Source organism: Mobula hypostoma, chromosome 6, assembly GCF_963921235.1.
Source record: "Mobula hypostoma chromosome 6, sMobHyp1.1, whole genome shotgun sequence".
Lineage (NCBI taxonomy): Eukaryota > Metazoa > Chordata > Chondrichthyes > Myliobatiformes > Myliobatidae > Mobula > Mobula hypostoma.
Window position 1 is genome coordinate 136,028,536 of NC_086102.1, and position 15,773 is coordinate 136,044,308.

The 15,773-nt window shown below is 41.6% G+C and overlaps 1 protein-coding gene across 2 annotated transcripts in view; it reads right to left on the reverse strand.

The window, feature by feature from the left end:
- Positions 1 to 9,666: 9,666 nt before the first annotated feature.
- Positions 9,667 to 15,773, reverse strand: part of s100b (S100 calcium binding protein, beta (neural)) — a 38,185-nt gene continuing 32,078 nt past the window's right edge. For both annotated transcript variants that reach the window (XM_063051799.1, XM_063051800.1), the window contains exon 4: positions 9,667 to 9,996. The gene's annotated coding sequence lies outside the window, so the exon portion shown is untranslated. The remainder of the gene's footprint in view (positions 9,997 to 15,773) is intronic.

The following is a 15,773-nucleotide window of genomic DNA, read 5'->3' on the forward strand; positions in this document are numbered from 1 at the left end:
CCTTGTTGTACAAGGCCTTGACACGCAGTACAGTGTAGAGACTCAAAACTGCTCTCATATACTCACGATTTTCTTGGACAATCTTTGCATGTCCTTTGTCAAGCATATTTCCCAATCTTGAACCATCTTGTTTTCTCAATCTGAATTCGGCCCGTGTCTCCATAGCAAACTTATGAGCTGCACTTACATGGCGGGTTTTGAAAGCTGTTGTAGCTTTCTGCCAGTTGCGGTAACCGGTAACAGTGAAGGTAGACTCAGAATGGAAACCATATCCTCCACACAGGAAATGCCTGCATGTGAAGCAGAATGTAGTATCTTTCGTGATCGAATATTCCAGTCAAACCAGCCACGAATAAAGCTCCTTTGCTGATTGCCAAACTGTTGCGAAGGGTACTTTTTCAATGCTGGCCGATGGGGTCCTTCCTCAGGCTGCTGGCTAACATCGCTAACAGTATTCCCACTACCACTAAGAGCAGCTTCATCCACATCCTCTTCCGAATCCCGCTCCATTTCTTGTTCCTCTATTTCGCCCTCACACTCCTTCAATGAACTGCTGTCGTCCTCATCCCCACTTACTTCTTTCTGCATGTCACTTTCAATTAAGACATGCTCAGGCTGAGACACCACTGATTCCTCTGGATGAGGTCATTTTCTCAATAAAAATAGATCCATTTTTCACGCCGGCCAAAATAATGCACGTGCCAGGCCCACACTAGCTTGTAAAAGCACAATGTGTGTGTGTGGAGGTGGGGGGGGGGGTGCATCCGTTAGTCTCGCGAGACCATGGATCTGTGCCTGGATGTATACGATCAATCTCTCGCGTGAGTGTGAGTGAGTGACATCACCACCTTAAGTGATCTTAGATCAGCAATGGCAAGACATTGACAATGAATGAATAAACAGAGGTGTAGAGTGGATCTGACCTTAGGCCAGCACAGAGTTTATAACTTTATTGCTGTGTGGGTACTATGGTAATTGGGGTGCTGTTTCATTAGATCAACTGGAGAAAGAAGCTGTATTCAAAACTATACAGAGAAAGCAAAGCAGCTGCAATTTCTATGTCAAATTTCAGTTTATTTCTTGGTGGTGCTATTGTAATTTCTGCTGGGGCTATAGCACCAGCAAGCACCACCTCAGCGCCACCCCTGGTGGCATAACTCTAACTTGGCAAAATCTTTTATCACTTGGAGGCACAGCTGGTCAGAACAGGTCAAGGTACACAAAAAAAGTAGAAAAGTACAGCACAAGACAGGTCCATTGATCCACGATTTTAATCCTAACTTATGTTTTGTAATTCTAAAACATAAAACTATTGAAAAGAAAAACAAGGGAGCCAAGGAAGCCCAAAAGATACGTGTAAACTTCATTTTTACATTAAGCAAGGTGCACACATATGACATGGCAGCATAATGACCTATTATGCTATTCATGTAATTTTATAAATAACCCAAAATGAATTACTTAAACAACAAAGTATGTTGAACCAAACAATATATTTACAATATTCCTCAAGTATTTCTGAAATATTAAACACACAACACCAACTAATTAAGTGAGTGATGGCGAATTAAACTAATCCTGTCAGCCTGCACATGGCCCACTTCTCTCGATTCTCTGCATATACATGTGACTATCTGAGAGCCTCATAAGTGCTTGTAACATATCTGCCTCCAACACTAACCCTGATAGCCAGAATTAGAATTAGGCTGAATTATCACTGACAGGCATTGTGAAATTTGTTGTTTTGTGGCAGCAAATTACTCTAAGTTACAATTGTAAGTAAATAAGTAACATAAAAGAGGAATAACAAGATAAAGTTCATGGACTGTGCCAAAATATGATGATGGAGAGGAACTGTTCCTAAAATGTTGAGTGTGAGTCTTCAGGTTCCTGTATTTCCTCCTGTTGGTAGAAATGAGAAGGGGGCATGTGTTGGATGGTGAAGGTCCTTAATGATGGATGCCGTCTTCATGAGGCACCACCTACGGACTCATTTTCAAAGACTCTACAACTCATATTCTCAGTATTATTTATTTATTATTATTAATATTTGTTTTAATCTTTGCTCAGTTTGTTTTCTTTTGCACATCAGTTGTTTGTCAGTCTCTGTGTGTAGTTTTTCATTGATTATATTGTATTTCTTTGTTCTACTGTGAATGTCTGCAAGAAAATAAATCCCAGGGTTGTATACGATGGCATATATATATTTTGACAATAAATTTACTTTGAAATTTTCAACATTTTGAAGATACTCTGACATCCAACACCCTCTATGTAAGATTTTTACAAAGACCTTTATCAGAATCTCTGATGGGTTTGCAGAAGGAGATGTACTTGCAACGGAGCATACCAGGAGTCCTGAGCCATTGCCAGCCCTGGGCTACTCCTTCCTCTTCTGAGGCAGTCCTTTGGAATACTGGTTCTGTGGGTTCTGGAATGGCTGATGAGGCCAAGGAGACATTTGTAGGCTCTTATTAATGAACTTAGAAGGTACATAAATAGTCAGCAAAGGCCTAGGCATGGTCTCCAGCGAAGGAGACTTGTATAAGGAAGGGGAAGAACGCTATGATCACATGACACATTTTCACAATGTTTCCCAGAGAAAACTAGAGATGAAAGACACCTGTTCCAAATGCTATAGGGTAGAACTGTTTTCTTACCATTCATTTTGTTCATCAAGCAGTGAGGTCAGAGCTCATCCCTGAGAGAGAACTATATCTGAACAATTTAGTTAAAATGGAGGAGCATCCAGCAGTTAGTGCCCTGAAGATCAGTGGAAAGGGAATGCTTATGTGAGGACATGAGAAAGTGTTTGCTAGCATTGAAAAATCCCAGAGTAATAAAAAGTTTAAAAAGTGTATACTTGGAAACATAGAGACAGAAAATGCTGGAAACACTCAATGGACATTCATCTAGTCACTTGAAACACGAATTCAGTTTCCCTTTTCACCTCACCTGCTGAGTATTTTCTACTGTTTCTGTTTTTTTTTAACTTCAGTGTAATTTCTGGTTCCTCAATCAAGGGTTGGAGCTGCACATACAGGATCTTGGGCTAATTTTCTAAATGGGGTCTCCAGGGAAGTAACATGCCAGCAGGTGATGTAATGTATGTTTGCAGTTGGCATTATTTTTATGAGATAACTGCCTCATTTAGTACAGTTCCTCCAGAACAGGTTCAGAATGTCTAGAAAAACATCCCGAACTCTCTAGCAGACAGTTTCACTCCCCAGTAACAGGGAACCAGAAATTTCTACAGAGCACCTCACACTTTGGTACATTAGAACTGTGAAGAAAAAATTTTGGCAGTGATACACTACGCATTAGTCAAAGGTACAGTGATGGACATGGAGACCAATTGCAATATCACTCTGAATATTGGATTTGAAGTGTAGGAGCAGTATTTCTGAGGAATCTTGCTGAACTTGGCTGATGAGACAGAATATTTGATCCTAATGAGGTAGTGTAGTCATTGGACTGTTCAATGTCAAGGGCCTTTATTCAGTACAAGCATATGTTTGTAAGGGATCTGGTAGGAGAACATCTTCAAAAATCAAATATATGAGTTTCATAGTTTTTAGTTGCGGTGATAATATGCGGCAGGTGATCGACCGTGACTAAATGTGCTCATATCATAGAACATAGAGCAGGACAAGCCCTTCAGCTCATAATGTTGTGTTGAACTTTTAAACTATTCTAAGATTAATCTAAGCCTCCCCGCCTACATAGCCCTCCATTTTCTATCATCCCATGTGGCTCATCTAAGAATTTCTTAAATGCCCCTCATATATCCACCTCTACCACCATCCCTGCACGGTGTTCTACACTCTTGGTGTAAAAACATGAACCTCTGACAACTCCCCGCCCCATAATTTCTTCTAATCACCTTAGAATTATGCCCCCTCATATTAGCCATTTATGTTCTGGGAAAGACTCTCTAGCTGCCCACTCAATCTGTGCCATGACTAATTGTGAGTGGCCTGATGGCCAGCAAGATGTCTAGGACCTCCCTATAATATGCTTGCACAAGAATGTGGTAATAAGTGTTTGTACCTCAATGGTTTCTGAAATATCTGCGTTGTCTATGGTTTCCCTGCATTGATGGCTATTCTCAGTGATCTCATGTATCTCACATCTCTCTATGACACATTGATCTCCCTTGTCCTGATCTCACCTGTGTGTCAATGACTTAGAGTTATGACGTGTTGATTGCAATCCAATAATCTTCTCTGTCTCGATGTGACCCATTGCGTTCCATGAATATTTGGCCAAGAACGTTAGAATTCTTTAATGGTTGTACCACGTTTATTCTGACTCAATACTGAGCAAATATATCCATTAATGTGCACCCAATGAGGAGCCTGTCATATAAATGCCATGATCAGTTTCCCCTCTACTGGTCAAGTGGAGAGCAGTTTTTGTTTCAAACACAAGAAAGTCTGCAGATGCTGGAAATCCAAGCAACACGCACAAAATACTGGAGGAACTTGGCAGGTCGGGCAGCATCTACAGAAAAGAGTAAACAGTTGATGTTTTGGGCCAAGAGCCTTCATCAGGACATGTTCAAAAACATTAAAACTGATCACTGCTTGTAAGGGTGAATAAATTCAATAGAAATCACTTGAGGGTCGGTTCCTGCTTAAACCACCCTCTCTAGAGACCCACTGCTATATAAGCTGCATGAATTTTCCACAAGGAGGGTTTTACGGGGAATAATAAAAAAAATAGCTTGTGGCCACTCACTAAACTCTCTTGCAATATATATTTTTCCATGTCATGATTTTACATGAAGCAAAAGTTTGAAATCTCAGAACAAAAATGCTCATGGGGATTATATTCAAAGAGAATTTGTCTAATTCTGGCCTACGCGGATTCGGTGGGCTGAAGGGCTTTTTCCATGCTATACGTCTCTTAGTGTCGCTTACAGAAAGCATGAAGAATTCACTGTAGAAAGGCTCCCCTGAGACACATATCACTGGTGGGTTTTTAAAAAACTAATGGCGAACAGGGTCAGATTGATTTAAATCACAGTTTCCATTGGCTCCAAAGCAATTGGCTCAGGTCACCTTGTGATTTGTATTGCTTGGAAATAGCACTCTATATTTTGTGTTGTCAATTGATTGCCATAGATACGTGCATGTTATCAATTATGATAATTACATTAGCATTAACAATCTCAACCCATTACTGTTAGCCATGCTGGAAAATATCATATATATTTTGTAAACTCATAGCCTATTCCAACTGAATTAATTTTGAACAGTGCACATGGATGATACTCTTCAATCTGCTTGCTCATTGTTTGAAACCATGGGTATATTTCTTTCCTCTCAGTTTTATCAGTAAGTTTTTCATTAACACCATGTAGTAGGTTCATATAATGTATAACGGCCTAGTGTGGAATGCCGTTGTACCAGAAAGTAATGGATATGACCAGTCCATCTCAAGTGAAGCCAGCCCCACCACTGAGCACATCACATGGAGCACTATAGCAGGAAAGCAGCATCCAGCATCAAGGACCTCCACCATCCAGGTCATGCTCTCTTCTTGCTGCTGCCATCGGGAAGAACGTACAGAAGTCTCAGGACCTGCACCACCAGTTTCAGGAACTGTTATTACCCCTCAACCATCAGGTTCTTGAAACAGAGGGGATAACTTCATTCAACTTCACTTACCCACAACCTATGGATTCACTCTTAAAGACTCTTCATCTCATGTTCTCAATACGTATTGCTTATTTATTTATTATTATTATTATATTTATTTTCTCTCTCTTTCTTTTTGTCCTTGCACAGTATTTTTTGCACATTGGTTGGTGTCTGCCCTGTTGGGTGTGGTCTTTCATCAATTCTATTTACTGTGATAGCCCACAAGAAAATGAATCTTCGAATTGTATATGCTGACATATATATATATACATACTTCAAAAATAAATTTACTTTGAACTTTGATCTTTTGATTCCATTTTGACAATTTCAGATCTTGAACTATTATTCTTATTAACAGATAATAGGAACAATTACCACTTCACTTATGAACAATTTTTCACTATTTCAGAATTAAGGTTATTTGCAATACTTGAGTGTAATGTGATGAAGATAGACAGAAGTCCAACATGGAAAGGAGCACATCTCAAAGCACTGGAAAAGGTCTCGAAAACTGTATGTGATTGCCTAGTTTTTTTCTCCAGATTCCGTAAAAATATTGCCACTTTGCTTACTCTCAAAAACTCTTCTTTGACATATTTCAATTATCCTCCTTCATGGGATAGTAGTAGAGTTAATAAGATCATGTCTCAATGTTATTTTATGCCATGTATGAACCTATTAGATTTCATATTTCACTGAAACACAGGCCAAAATTCTAATAAACATCTGGTTCCATTTTAATAAAATAAGATTGGAATTATTCAGATACACGAATCAATGGTTTCTGCCTTTGAGGGTTTTCAGTCATGTATATTTTAATGTTTTTTGTGTGTTTTGCAGACTTGGAATATACTGTTTATGACAAATTTATTGGGATATGCCATAATCATTGTATTGGATATATGTCATATGTCTGTGGTATTTGCTAGTAAGAATTACCTGGCAAAGTATCTTGAAGGAAGGGTAAAACAACGGAATATTTCAGAGAACAATAAATCCAGCGAATAAAGGTTGTGAAGGAGTTTAACACTAACAATTTAACAAGTTTTTGATAAACTGTGGCTACCTGGTGCAAATTGTAAAATTGCATTGTGGACCAGTGGTTAAATACAATAGGAACATCGGCAACTAACAAATAATCTCGGTGGCCTGGTTTAATAGATTCGTTTTTTGTTCAACTTAAAGATAAACAAACTCACTTGTATTCTTTATCTTGATAATAATTCCTGGGGAAGGCATCTACTCTGAAAAGGACTATGTGTTCAACTGCTGGCTGTTTCTTCCTTCCTGCACCCTCCATTGATCGGCTCTTGCAATTTTCCACTCACTCCTGACGCAATGTTCCGATGGTCATTGTGACAAAGATGCTTCTTTCAGTAAGATCTTTCACACTTGTCCCTTCACATCTATATCAATATGAGGTTATATTTACACATCCAGAATGGGCTTAATATATTTTCCCTGCCATTTTGTAATAGATTTCAATCAACGTCAGACCCTATTCAGTTACTGGAACAAACCAACCACGACAAAATCTGTTGAAACATGAGAGGAGGCAGATTCAGCTGAATGCTGTCACGCTCCGGACATAACTTCAGAATAATTGCAGAAAGGAACTGATTGCACCAAAGTTTGGAATCACTATCTCCTGAGTGAATGAGTTAATCTCCTGAGGTGTTTACTGTCGACCACTGGAGTTAATCATGTGATTGAAACTCCTAAATAGGCAAAAGCCAATGCTGTTAGATTTCATTATCTAGCTCTGGTCTTGGTTTTTAGTCCAGAGAAAGTAATCGGTCTGTGTACTTTGTTGTCATCGCACCTTGGAAGTGACATTACCATTGTAAATTATTCCTCTCAGTCCCCAACTCAAAGTTCAAAGTAAACTTTATTATCAGAGTACATGCATGCCACCACATACAACCCTGAAATTCTTTTTCTGTGGGCATTCTTAGCAAATCTATAGAACGGTAACTGTAAACTGTAAACATCAGGAACCGTTAACTATGAACAAGCTGCCAAATGCAGATTTAAATAAATAGCAATAAATAATGAGCATGAAATAACAATATAACAGAATCCTTCAATGAGTGTAACTATTCCCTTTTGTTCAATGGTCTGATCTTTCAGATGGTCACACGGTCCTCTTCTAATGAAACAGAATGCTGCAAGAACTCAATACGTCAGCAGCTTCTGTGGAGTCAAAAGGTGTAAACTGATGTCCTGGGTCGAGATCCTACATCAGGGCTGCAGGAAGAGGAAGGATTGCCAGGATATAGCAGGACAAGGGGAGGACAAGGTGGGAGAGACTGATAGGCCAACATAGAGTGGACATGGAAAGGACATTTCCTAAAGTGGGGGAATCTAATTCCAGAGGGCACAGCCTCAAAATACCAGGAGGCCCCCTTAGAAAAGAGATGAGGAATTTCATTGGGCAGGGAGTGGTGAATCTGTGGAATTCATTGCCACCGACTGCTTGGAAGCCAAGTCATTGGTATATTTAAAGTGGAGGTTGATAGATTCTTGATTAGTAAGGGTGTCAAAGGTTATGGGGAGAAAGAGGGCAGGAGAATAGGGTTGAGAGGGATAATAAATCAACCATAGAACCATAGATCCATAGAAACTACAGCACAGAAACAGGCCCTTTGGCCCTTCTTGGCTGTGCCGAACCATTTTCTGCCTAGTCCCACTGACCTGCACACGGACCATATCCCTCCATACACCTCCCATCCATGTATCTGTCCAATTTATTCTTAAATGTTAAAAAAGAACCCGCATTTACCACTTCGTCTGGCAGCTCATTCCATACTCCCACCACTCTCTGTGTGAAGAAGCCCCCCCTAATGTTCCCTTTAAACTTTTCCTCCCTCACCCTTAACCCATGTCCTCCAGTTTTTTTCTCCCCTTGCCTCAGTGGAAAAAGCCTGCTTGCATTCACTCTATCTATACCCATCATAATTTTATATACCTCTATCAAATCTCCCCTCATTCTTCTACGCTCCAGGGAATAAAGTCCTAACCTATTCAACCTTTCTCTGTAACTGAGTTTCTCAAGTCCCGGCAACATCCTTGTAAACCTTCGCTGCACTCTTTCAACCTTATTTATATCCTTCCTGTAATTTGGTGACCAAAACTGAACACAATTCTCCAGATTCGGCCTCACCAATGCCTTATACAACCTCATCATAACATTCCAGCTCTTATACTCAATACTTTGATTAATAAAGGCCAATGTACCAAAAGCTCTCTTTACGACCCTATCTACCTGTGACGACACTTTTAGGGAATTTTGTATCTGTATTCCCAGATCCCTCTGTTCCACTGCACTCCTCAGTGCCTTACCATTAACCCTGTATGTTCTACGTTGGTTTGTCCTTCCAACGTGCAATACCTCACACTTGTCAGTATTAAACCCCATCTGCCATTTTTTAGCCCATTTTTCCAGCTGGTCCAAGTCCCTCTGCAGGCTCTGAAAACCTTCCTCACTGTCTACTACACCTCCAATCTTTGTATCATCAGCAAACTTGCTGATCCAATTTACCACATTATCACCCGGATCATTGATATAGATGACAAATAACAATGGACCCAGCACTGATCCCTGTGGCACACCACTAGTCACAGGCCTCCACTCAGAGAAGCAATTCTCTACTACCACTCTCTGGCTTCTTCCATCGAGCCAATGTCTAATCCAATTTACCACCTCTCCATGTATACCTAGCAACTGAATTTTCCTAACTAACCTCCCATGCGGGACCTTGTCAAAGGCCTTACTGAAGTCCATGTAGACAATATCCACCATGATAGAATGGAGGAACAGACTCAATCGGCTGAATGGCTGAACGCTGCTCCCATATCTTATGGTCTTATATGATGCAATGTGTCTGTGCTGCAAGTAAGAATTTCATTGCACCTGCACATCCGTGTACTTGCGCATACAATAGTACACTTGACTTTGACCTTACAAAATGAAAGCAATGACTTGAGAAGAGAAGGCTCAAATTAAACAGTCCAAACACAGTTGTGCAATTGACCAACACGTGAGATTTTATTTATCAATTACTATCAACAGGTGCCCTTATATACCCATTCAGCTGTTCAAGGAGAGACTGGTAATTCTTTACCAAGTTAAACAAATCTAATTATTTAATAATATTCATCAGTTGACACATTTCTTGTAGGGTTATTGTTGCCCTCAGCATCTGTTATTGAAGCCCTATGCATTATGCAGGACAAGGGGCTTTTTCCCAGCTACAAGGTGGTGAAGATTAGTTTGCAAGCAACCTGCCTGCCTGGAGCTGCTTGTTACTTCCACAGCATCTACGCCAACAGCGTCTCACGACACAGTGCCCTGTGAAAACAAAACAAATTAACTTCACCAATTTAACTGACCAAGTTAAACTCATCTAGTTGACAGATGAGAACTTTGCTCACAGGTTTGTTTTCTAAAAGGCACGACAATGTCAACATAAAGGACCTTGCTTGTCTTTAACTGAAACTAGTAAAGTAAGTGTGTGTGTGTGTTTTGTGTATGTGTCTATATGTACATATGTGATATACAGAGAGATCTCGGGATCCAAGTCCATAGCTCCCTGAAAATGGCCATTACAGTTGATAGGGTGGTACTGATGGCATGAGGCATGCTTCCCTTTATTGACCGAGGCACTGAAACCAAGAGTCAAGAAATTATGTTGCAGCTTTATAAAGCTCTGGTTAGGCCACATCCAGAGTTTGAATTTGGTCACCAGGTTATAGAATGATAGAAGTTCCTGGGTGTCAAGATCTCTGAGGATCTAACCTGGTTCCAACATACTGATGTAGTCTAAAGAAGGCGAGATAGTGGTTATACTTCATTAGGAGTTTGAAGCGATTCGGCATGGCAACAAATACACTCATAAACTTCTATAGTTGTACCGTGGAGAGCATTCTGACAGGCCCCATCACTGTCTGGTATGGAGGGGCTACTGCACAGGACCGAAAGAAGCTGCAGAAGGTTGCAAATCTAGTCAGCTCCATCTTGGGCACTAGGCTACAAAGTACCCAGGAATCTTTAGGGAGTGGTGCCTCAGAAAGGCAGCGTCCATTATTAAGGACCTCCAGCACCCAGGGCATGCCCTTTCCTCATCGTTACTATCAGGTAGGAGGTACAGAAGCCTGAAGGCACACACTCAGCGATTCAAGAATAGCTTCTTCCCCTCCGCCATCCGATTCCTAAATGGACTTTGAAGCTTTGGACACTACCTCACTTTTTTTATACACAGTATTTCTGTTTTTGCACATTTTTAAATAATCTATTCAATATATGTAATTGATTTACTTGTTTGTTTATTATATTTTATTTTAATTATTATTGTTATTTTTTTTCTTTCTCTCTGCTATATTATGCATTGCATTGAACTGCTGCTGCTAAGTTAACAGATTTCACATCACATGCCAGCGATAATAAACCTGATTCTGATTTTGATTCTGAGGCTTTGGAGAGGGTGACTTTTACAAAATGTCATCTGATTTCTGATTCCTGTTGGACGTCATAACTGCTGTTGAATGTGTTATTTTTCAAGCTCAGTTTCTTTCCTGCCTCTGCTTTTCTCCCCCCACTGGCAAGCCCATAACTTATTTTTCAACCCCAATTAAAATATAACAGAACGGCCTGCGAGATTACTGTATATCAGAGAGGTGTTAAGAATCAGCTGTCGACAGGTATCAGCTGATGGACTTTCAGCAAACTTTCAGCTAAAAGTTTTCTTTTCAATGAACAAAATAATGAACCAGATGGATTTTTATGATAATCTATTGGTTTTATGCATTTCAGATTAGCTTTTTATTCCAGATTAAATTTTGGAAGGAGTTGATGCATGTTACCAAAGCAATAGTACCATCCTGCAGTAATTTAACCACTGGGCCTTTGAAATCTGTTTCTGTCTTATGAGGCTATGTCCCCTGTTTGAGCGTTCAGTTTCACAATGGCATCACAGAGTCAGGTTTCCTTTGGCCAGTACTACACCCTTCCTCCAGCCACCCCCCGATCTTCTCTCCCCTAACCTGATACAGGTTCTCGACCTGAAATTTGAGCATTTGTTCCACTCCATGGATGCTGCCTGACCTTCTGAGTTCCTCCAACCTTTAGTATGCGTATCCCCTCTTGTTGCCCTGTAAATGCTGGAGCAGACCAACATTCCGGGCCCAGCGTTAACAGGGAAACAACAAAAGGAGTGACACACACACACACGGATGCAATCATGAAGAAGACATGAGGAGATTTTGCATGTCACCAAAGACTTGCAAATCTCTATAGATGTATGATGCAGATCATTCTGACTTGTTTCAAAACTCAGCAGGTCTGGCAGCAATTGTGGAGGCAAATGGTGTAAGAGGATGTTCAGGATTGAGAAGTTTGCCTTTGTTTAGCAGGACTTACGAGCTATAGAATTTGTCTGACAATGTTGGGGTGATATCATTTTGCATTTGGTGCACACTCCCTCCACTCTGTAAGTCAATGTTCTGTTGACTATCACTCTGCTCTATCTGCACCACCACTGTGTCTGCATCGGCCACTCCTCTCCACAGCCCCTCTGCACCCCTCATCCCCCCCCCAGGCACTGACACTATCTGCTTACACTCCACACCTCATACCTACACTGACACAGTCACTGTCCTACTGTTTTCAGATGTCCTGCAGCTACCGAGAAGAGCTCCTCCTTCACTTTACCATCTCCTGTCAGAGTCACCTTATGTTCAGATACTCCTGCACCCAGCATCACTTAATGTACAGACCATCAGTCTATGTATAGAAGCTAATTTTATGTACTGTATGTGTGGGTGTACTCAACAGTTGTTTGTACATTGTGTTTTATAGGATTGCTTTTATATTTATACTTATATTGTTCGTTATGCGTATTGCATTTTTAATCCTGCTTCAGATCCAGGGTAACAATCATTTTGCTCTCCTTTACACTTGTGTACTGAAGAATCTTGAATGTTGAATTCTGAAAAAATCAGCGTATTCCCAGGAACTGTTTCTGCCTAACATCAGCCTATTAAGTGCAGGGAGTGAGTTTTAGGAGTGGTCTGCTGTGAGTACATAGCAGTGAGTATGGTACGATCGCTGGACCGTCGCAGCAGGAGGAGGAGCGAGGGGCTCGGGAGAGCGCTGAGTGCCGGGAAGCAGCTGAGGAGCTGAGGTGAGTGTGCTTTATAAGGAGCGCGGAGGGCCACTGAAGGGTTAAACAGAGTGTTGATTGGTTGATTAGAGGGAGTGAGTGCTTGAGATAATTGGCAGGGACAAATAAAAGGAGGGGTAACTGAAGAGGAGCGGCCAGTGTGTGAGTGGCTCAGGGTAGGAGTGGAGCTTTGAGGCTTTGGCTCGAGAGGCTTTGGAGAGCAGAGGCTGAGGACGAGCTTGCTCCCAGTGAGGTGAGGCCGGGTAAGTTCCTTTAATTAATTTAATTAACTTAGGAGTGGGTAATGGAGGCAGTAGTTAGGGCAGTCGAGTGCTCCGTATGCAGTATGTGGGAAGTCAGGGATAGCACAATTGTCCCTGATGACTAAACCTGTAAAAGGTGCATCCAGCTGCAGCTCCTGACAAACCGAGTTAGGGAACTGGAACTGGAGCTGGATGAACTTCGGATCATTTGTTAGGCAGAGGCAGAAATAGACAGGAGTTTCAGGGAGACAGTCACCCCTAAAAGTTAGGAGGCAGGTAGCTGGGTGACTGTCAGGAGAGGGAAGGGGAATAGACAGAAAGAACAGAGCACCCCTGTGGCTGTTCCCATCAACAATAAGTATACCGTTTTGGATACTGTTGGTGGGGATGACCTACCAGGGACAAGTTGTAGTGGTTGTTTCTCTGGCACCAAGACTGGACCCTCAGCTCAGAAAGGAAGGAGGGAAAAGAGGAGAGCAGTATTGATAGGGGATTCGATAGTTAGTGGGACAGATAAGAGGTTCTGTGGGAGAGTTGGAGAATCCCGGATGGTCTGTTGCCTCCCGGATGCCAGGGTCCACGATATCTCAGATCGAGTTCTTGGTATTCTCAGGAGGGAGGGTGAGCAGCCAGATGTCGTGGTCCATGTAGGGACCAATGACGTGGATAGGAAGGAGGAAGAGGTCCTGCAAAGAGAATTTAGGGAGTTAGGTGCAAAGTTGAAGGACAGGACCTCCAGGGTTGCAATCTCAGGATTGCTACCCGTGCCACGTGCTAGTGAGGCTAGAAATAGGAAGATAATGCAGCTAAATATGTGGCTAAGGAGAAGGTGCAGGAGGGAGGGCTTCATGTTTCTAGACAATGGGCTTTGTTCCAGGGAAGGTGGGACCCGTTCCGACGGGATGGTTGGCACCTGAACTGGAGGGGGACTAACATCCTTTCAGGTAGATTTGCTAGTGCTGCTCCGGGGGGGGGGGGCGGGCGGTTTAAACTAGATTTGCAGGGGGAGGGAAACCAGAGCGTTAGAGCAGATAGTGAGGTGGAGGAGGATAAAGGTCATGTGAGGACTGCATGTATAGACAGAAATCAAAGGTTTGTACATGATAGAAATGTTCTCTGGTGCATCTATTTCAATGCAAGGAGTATTGTAGATAAGGCAGATGAGCTTAGGGTGTGGACTGGCACGTGAGATTACGACGTTATTCCTATTAGTGAGACTTAGTTGCAGGAGGGGCAGGACTGGCAACTTAATATTCTGGGGTTCTGTTGTTTCAGACGTGATAGAGGGGGAGGGATGAAAGAGGGAGGGGTGGCATTACTGGTCAGGGAGAATATCACAGCTGTGCGTAGAGAGGATAGCTCAGAGGGTTTGTCTACAGAGGTCATATGGATGGAGCTGAGGAACGGGAAAGGTGTGACCACACTAATAGGGTTGTATTGTAGACCGCCCAATAGTCAGAGAGAATTGGAGGAACAAATCTGTAGAGAGATAGCAGACCAATGTAAGAAACAGAAAGTTGTAATAGTAGGGGATTTTAACTTTCCACATATTGACTGGGACTCCCACACTGTGAAAGGGCTAGGTGGCTTGGAGTTTGTCAAATGTGTTCAGGATAGTTTTCTAAATCAATATATAGAGGTACCTACGAGAGAGGATGCAATAACTGATCTCCTATTAGGGAACCAGACAGGTCAGGTGACAGAAGTATGTGTATGTGAATATTTTGGGTCCAGTGACCATAATGTTATTAGTTTCAAGTTAATTATGGATATGGATAGGTCTGGTCCTCGAGTTGAGGTTCTAAATTGGAGAAGGGCCAATTTTGTGGAAATGAGAAAGGATCTAGGAAGAGTGGATTGTGATAAGTTGTTTTCTAGCAAGGATGTGATCAGTAAGTGGAAGGCCTTCAAAGGCGAAATTTTGAGAGCGCAGAGTTTGCATGTTCCTGCCAAGATTAAAGGCAAAGTTAACAGGCTTAGGGAACCTTGGTTTTCAAGGGATATTGGCAATCGGGTTAAGAAAAAGAAAGCGGTGTATAGCAGGTATAGGTAACAAAGAACAAATGAGGTACTTGAAGAGTATAGAAAATGTAAGAAAATACTAAAGAAGGAAATCAGGAAGGCAAAAAGAAGACACAAGGTTGCTTTGGCAGATAATGTGAAGGTAAACCCGAAGGGTTTCTACAGGTATATTAAGAGTAAAAGGATAGTAAGGGACAAAATTGGTCCCCTAGAAGATCAGAGTGGCCATCTATGTGTGGAGCCTCACAAGAGGGGGGAGATCTTAAACAGTTTTTTTGCATCAATATTTATTTAAGAAACTGGCATAGCATATATGGGAGGAAGGGAAACAAGCAGTAGTGTCATGGAACATATAGCGATTAAAGAGGAGGAGTTGCTTGCTGCACTACAGCGAATAAAGAAAGATAAATCTTCTGGGCCTGACATGATATTTCCTTGGACCTTGAGAGAGACTAGTGTAGAAATTTCAGGGGCCCAGGCAGAAATATTTAAAAATTCCTTAGCCACGGGTGCGGTGCTGGAGGATTGGAGGGTAGCTCATGTTGTTCCTTTGTTTAAAAAAGGCACCAAAAGTAAACCAGGTAATTACAGGCCAGTGAGTCTGACATCAGTAAAAGGTAAATTATTGGAAGGTGTTCTGAGAGATCGGATATATAAGTATTTGGACAGCCAACGGCAGATTA